Below are 7,019 nucleotides of genomic sequence, written 5' to 3' on the forward strand. Positions count from 1 at the left end.
CAACAGTTTTTCCATCGTATAAAACGAATAATTGCAACCAGTATGAAAGTCATGATCATTTCTACGTTCCGGGAAACCAAGGCTTCACTCTAGGGCGTTGCTCCAGCAGATCGAATAGTTAGTGCCTCAGAAGTCAACGCCAGAAGCATAAAATACAATATAAATACAACAGTTTTTCCATCGTATAAAACGAATAATTGCAACCAGTGTGAAAGTTATTTTCATTTCTACTTTCCGGGCAACCTAGGATTCACCCTAGGGCGTTGCTCCAACAGATTGAATAGTTAGTGCCTTAGAAGTCAACGCCCGAAGCATCAAATGCAATAAAAATACAACAGTTTTTCCATCATATAACAGGAGTAATTGCAACCAGTTTGAAAGTGATGGTCATTTCTACGTTCCGGACACCCTAGGCTTCACTCTGGGGCGTTGCTCCACCATATCGAATACTTAGTGCCTTAGAAGTCAACGCCAGAAGCATAAAATACAATATAAATACAACAGTTTTTCCATCGTATAACAGGAATAATTGCAACCAGTTTGAAAGTTATGGTCATTTCTACTTTCCGGGCAACCTAGGCTTCACCCTAGGGCGTTGTTACACCCGATCGAATAGCTAGGGCCTAAGAAGTGAACGCCAGAAGCATATAATACAATATAAATACAACAGTTTTTCCATCGTATAAAACGAATAATTGCAGCCAGTGTGAAAGTTATGGTCATTTCTACGTTCCGGGCAACCTAGGCTTCACTCTAGGGCGTTGCTCCACCAGATCGAATAGTTAGGGCCTAAGAAGTCAACACCAGGAGCATAAAATACAATCTAAATACTACAGGTTTTCCATCCTATAATATGAATAATTGCAACCATTGTGAAAGTGATGGTCATTTCTACGTTCCGGGCAACCTAGACTTCACTCTAGGGCGTGTTCCACCAGATCGAATAGCTAGGGCCTATGAAGTCAGCGCTAGAAACATAAAATACAATATAAATATAACAGTTTTTCCATCGAATAAAACGAATAATAGCCACCAGTGTGAAGGTTATGGTCATTTCTATGTTCCGGGCAACCTAAGCTTCACTCTAGGGCGGTGCTCCACCAGATCGAACAGTTAGTGCCTTAGAAGTCAACGCCAGAAGCATAAAATACAATATAAATACAACAGTTTTTCCATCGTATAAAACGAGTAATTGCAACCAGTATGAAAGTCATGATCATTTCTACGTTCCGGGAAACCAAGGCTTCACTCTAGGGCGTTGCTCCAGCAGATCGAATAGTTAGTGCCTCAGAAGTCAACGCCAGAAGCATAAAATACAATATAAATACAACAGTTTTTCCATCGTATAAAACGAATAATTGCAACCAGTGTGAAAGTTATTTTCATTTCTACTTTCCGGGCAACCTAGGATTCACCCTAGGGCGTTGCTCCAACAGATTGAATACTTAGTGCCTTAGAAGTCAACGCCCGAAGCATAAAATACAATATAAATACAACAGTTTTTCCATCGTATAACAGGAATAATTGCAACCAGTTTGAAAGTTATGGTCATTTCTACTTTCCGGGCAACCTAGGCTTCACCCTAGGGCGTTGTTACACCCGATCGAATAGCTAGGGCCTAAGAAGTGAACGCCAGACGCATATAATACAATATAAATACAACAGTTTTTCCATCGTATAAAACGAATAATTGCAACCAGTGTGAAAGTTATGGTCATTTCTACGTTCCGGGCAACCTAGGCTTCACTCTAGGGCGTTCCTCGAACAGATCGTATAGCTGGTGCCTTAGAAGTCAACGTCAGAAGCATAAAATACAATATAAATACAACAGTTATTCCATCGTACAAAACGAATAATTGCAACCATTGTGAAAGTGATGGTCATTTCTACGTTCCGGGCAACCTAGACTTCACTCTAGGGCGTGTTCCACCAGATCGAATAGCTAGGGCCTATGAAGTCAGCGCTAGAAACATAAAATACAATATAAATATAACAGTTTTTCCATCGAATAAAACGAATAATAGCCACCAGTGTGAAGGTTATGGTCATTTCTATGTTCCGGGCAACCTAAGCTTCACTCTAGGGCGGTGCTCCACCAGATCGAACAGTTAGTGCCTTAGAAGTCAACGCCAGAAGCATAAAATACAATATAAATACAACAGTTTTTCCATCGTATAAAACGAATAATTGCAACCAGTATGAAAGTCATGATCATTTCTACGTTCCGGGAAACCAAGGCTTCACTCTAGGGCGTTGCTCCAGCAGATCGAATAGTTAGTGCCTCAGAAGTCAACGCCAGAAGCATAAAATACAATATAAATACAACAGTTTTTCCATCGTATAAAACGAATAATTGCAACCAGTGTGAAAGTTATTTTCATTTCTACTTTCCGGGCAACCTAGGATTCACCCTAGGGCGTTGCTCCAACAGATTGAATAGTTAGTGCCTTAGAAGTCAACGCCCGAAGCATCAAATGCAATAAAAATACAACAGTTTTTCCATCATATAACAGGAGTAATTGCAACCAGTTTGAAAGTGATGGTCATTTCTACGTTCCGGACACCCTAGGCTTCACTCTGGGGCGTTGCTCCACCATATCGAATACTTAGTGCCTTAGAAGTCAACGCCAGAAGCATAAAATACAATATAAATACAACAGTTTTTCCATCGTATAACAGGAATAATTGCAACCAGTTTGAAAGTTATGGTCATTTCTACTTTCCGGGCAACCTAGGCTTCACCCTAGGGCGTTGTTACACCCGATCGAATAGCTAGGGCCTAAGAAGTGAACGCCAGAAGCATATAATACAATATAAATACAACAGTTTTTCCATCGTATAAAACGAATAATTGCAACCAGTGTGAAAGTTATGGTCATTTCTACGTTCCGGGCAACCTAGGCTTCACTCTAGGGCGTTCCTCCAACAGATCGTATAGCTGGTGCCTTAGAAGTCAACGTCAGAAGCATAAAATACAATATAAATACAACAGTTATTCCATCGTACAAAACGAATAATTGCAACCAGTGTGAAAGTTATGGTCATTTCTACGTTCCGGGCAACCTAGGCTTCACTCTAGGTCGTTGCTCCACCAGATCGAATAGTTGGTGCCTTAGAAGTCAACGTCAGAAGCATAAAATACAATACAAGTACAACAGTTTTTCCATCATATAAAACGAATAATTGCAACCAGTATGAAAGTTATGGACATTTCTACTTTCCGGGCAACCTAGGGTTCACCCTAGGGCGTTGCTCCAACAGATCGAATAGTTAGGGCCTCAGAAGTCAACGCCAGAAGCATAAAATACAATATAAATACAACAGTTTTTCCATCGTATAAAACGAATAATTGCAACCAGTATGAAAGTTATGGTCATTTCTACTTTCCGGGCAACCTAGGATTCACCCTAGGGCGTTGCTCCACCAGATCGAATAGTTAGGGACTAAGAAGCCAACACCAGGAGCATAAAATACAATATAAATACAACAGGTTTTCCATCCTATAATATGAATAATTGCAACCAGTGTGAAAGTGATGGTCACTTCTACGTTCCGGGCAACCTAGACTTCACTCTAGGGCGCTGTTCCACCAGATCGAATAGGTAGGGCCTAAGAAGTCAGCGCCAGAAGCGTAAAATACAATATAAATATAACATTTTTTCCATCGAATACAACGAATAATAGCCACCAGTGTGAAGGTTATGGTCATTTCTATGTTCCGGGCAACCTAAGCTTCACTCTAGGGCGTTGCTCCACCAGATCGAACAGTTAGTGCCTTAGAAGTCAACGCCAGAAGCATAAAATACAATATAAATACAACAGTTTTTCCATCGTATAAAACGAATAATTGCAACCAGTATGAAAGTCATGGTCATTTCTACGTTCCGGGAAACCAAGGCTTCACTCTAGGGCGTTGCTCCAACAGATCGAATAGTTAGGGCCTCAGAAGTCAACGCCAGAAGCATAAAATACAATATAAATAGAACAGTTTTTCCATCGTATAAAACGAATAATTGCAACCACTATGAAACTTATGGTCATTTCTACTCTCCGGGCAACCTAGGCTTCACCCTAGGGCGTTGCTCCACCAGATCGAATAGTTAGGGCCTTAGAAGTCAACGCCAGAAGCATAAGGTACAATATAAATACAACAGCTTTTCCATCGTATAACAGGAACAATAGCAACCAGTGTGAAAGGTATGGTCATTTCTACGTTCCGGGCATCCTAGGCGTCACTCGAAGGCGTTGCTCCACCAGATCGAATAGTTAGGGCCTAAGAAGTCAACGCCAGAAGCATAAAATACAATATAAATGCAACAGCTTTTCCATCGTATAAAATGAATAATTGCAAAGAGTGTGAAGGTAATGGTCATTTCTACGTTCCGGGCAACCTAGGTTTCACTCTAGGGCGTTGCTCCACCAGATCGAATAGTTAGTGCCTTAGAATTCAACACCAGGAGCATAAAATACAATCTAAATACAACAGGTTTTCCATCCTATAATATGAGTAATTGCAACCAGTATGAAAGTTATGGTCATTTCTACGTTCCGGGCAACCTAGGCTTCACTCTAGGGCGTTGCTCCAACAGATCGAATAGTTGGTGCCTTAGAAGTCAACGTCAGAAGCATAAAATACAATACAAATACAACGGTTTTTCCATCGTATAAAACGAATAATTGCAACCAGTATGAAAGTTATGGACATTTCTACTTTCCGGGCAGCCTAGGCTTCACCCTAGGGCGTTGCTCCAACAGATTGATTAGTTAGGGCCTTAGAAGTCAACGCCCGAAGCATAAAATGCAATAAAAATGTAACAGTTTTTCCATCGTATAACAGGAATAATTGTAACAAGTTTGAAAGTGATGGTCATTTCTACGTTCCGGACACCCTAGGCTTCACTCTGGGGCGTTGCTCCACCATATCGAATACTTAGTGCCTTAGAAGTCAACGCCAGAAGCATAAAATACAATATAAATACAACAGTTTTTCCATCGTATAACAGGAATAATTGCAACCAGTTTGAAGGTTATGGTCATTTCTACTTTCCGGGCAACCTAGGCTTCACCCTAGGGCGTTGTTACACCCGATCGAATAGCTAGGGCCTAAGAAGTGAACGCCAGAAGCATATAATACAATATAAATACAACAGTTTTTCCATCGTATAAAACGAATAATTGCAACCAGTGTGAAAGTTATGGTCATTTCTACGTTCCGGGCAACCTAGGCTTCACTCTAGGGCGTTCCTCCAACAGATCGTATAGCTGGTGCCTTAGAAGTCAACGTCAGAAGCATAAAATACAATATAAATACAACAGTTATTCCATCGTACAAAACGAATAATTGCAACCAGTGTGAAAGTTATGGTCATTTCTACGTTCCGGGCAACCTAGGCTTCACTCTAGGTCGTTGCTCCACCAGATCGAATAGTTGGTGCCTTAGAAGTCAACGTCAGAAGCATAAAATACAATACAAGTACAACAGTTTTTCCATCATATAAAACGAATAATTGCAACCAGTATGAAAGTTATGGACATTTCTACTTTCCGGGCAACCTAGGGTTCACCCTAGGGCGTTGCTCCAACAGATCGAATAGTTAGGGCCTCAGAAGTCAACGCCAGAAGCATAAAATACAATTTAAATACAACAGTTTTTCCATCGTATAAAACGAATAATTGCAACCAGTATGAAAGTTATGGTCATTTCTACTTTCCGGGCAACCTAGGATTCACCCTAGGGCGTTGCTCCACCAGATCGAATAGTTAGGGACTAAGAAGCCAACACCAGGAGCATAAAATACAATATAAATACAACAGGTTTTCCATCCTATAATATGAATAATTGCAACCAGTGTGAAAGTGATGGTCACTTCTACGTTCCGGGCAACCTAGACTTCACTCTAGGGCGCTGTTCCACCAGATCGAATAGGTAGGGCCTAAGAAGTCAGCGCCAGAAGCGTAAAATACAATATAAATATAACATTTTTTCCATCGAATACAACGAATAATAGCCACCAGTGTGAAGGTTATGGTCATTTCTATGTTCCGGGCAACCTAAGCTTCACTCTAGGGCGTTGCTCCACCAGATCGAACAGTTAGTGCCTTAGAAGTCAACGCCAGAAGCATAAAATACAATATAAATACAACAGTTTTTCCATCGTATAAAACGAATAATTGCAACCAGTATGAAAGTCATGGTCATTTCTACGTTCCGGGAAACCAAGGCTTCACTCTAGGGCGTTGCTCCAACAGATCGAATAGTTAGGGCCTCAGAAGTCAACGCCAGAAGCATAAAATACAATATAAATAGAACAGTTTTTCCATCGTATAAAACGAATAATTGCAACCACTATGAAACTTATGGTCATTTCTACTCTCCGGGCAACCTAGGCTTCACCCTAGGGCGTTGCTCCACCAGATCGAATAGTTAGGGCCTTAGAAGTCAACGCCAGAAGCATAAGGTACAATATAAATACAACAGCTTTTCCATCGTATAACAGGAACAATAGCAACCAGTGTGAAAGGTATGGTCATTTCTACGTTCCGGGCATCCTAGGCGTCACTCGAAGGCGTTGCTCCACCAGATCGAATAGTTAGGGCCTAAGAAGTCAACGCCAGAAGCATAAAATACAATATAAATGCAACAGCTTTTCCATCGTATAAAATGAATAATTGCAAAGAGTGTGAAGGTAATGGTCATTTCTACGTTCCGGGCAACCTAGGTTTCACTCTAGGGCGTTGCTCCACCAGATCGAATAGTTAGTGCCTTAGAATTCAACACCAGGAGCATAAAATACAATCTAAATACAACAGGTTTTCCATCCTATAATATGAGTAATTGCAACCAGTATGAAAGTTATGGTCATTTCTACGTTCCGGGCAACCTAGGCTTCACTCTAGGGCGTTGCTCCAACAGATCGAATAGTTGGTGCCTTAGAAGTCAACGTCAGAAGCATAAAATACAATACAAATACAACGGTTTTTCCATCGTATAAAACGAATAATTGCAACCAGTATGAAAG

This window comes from Calliopsis andreniformis, unplaced genomic scaffold (genome assembly GCF_051401765.1).
Source record: "Calliopsis andreniformis isolate RMS-2024a unplaced genomic scaffold, iyCalAndr_principal scaffold0004, whole genome shotgun sequence".
Lineage (NCBI taxonomy): Eukaryota > Metazoa > Arthropoda > Insecta > Hymenoptera > Andrenidae > Calliopsis > Calliopsis andreniformis.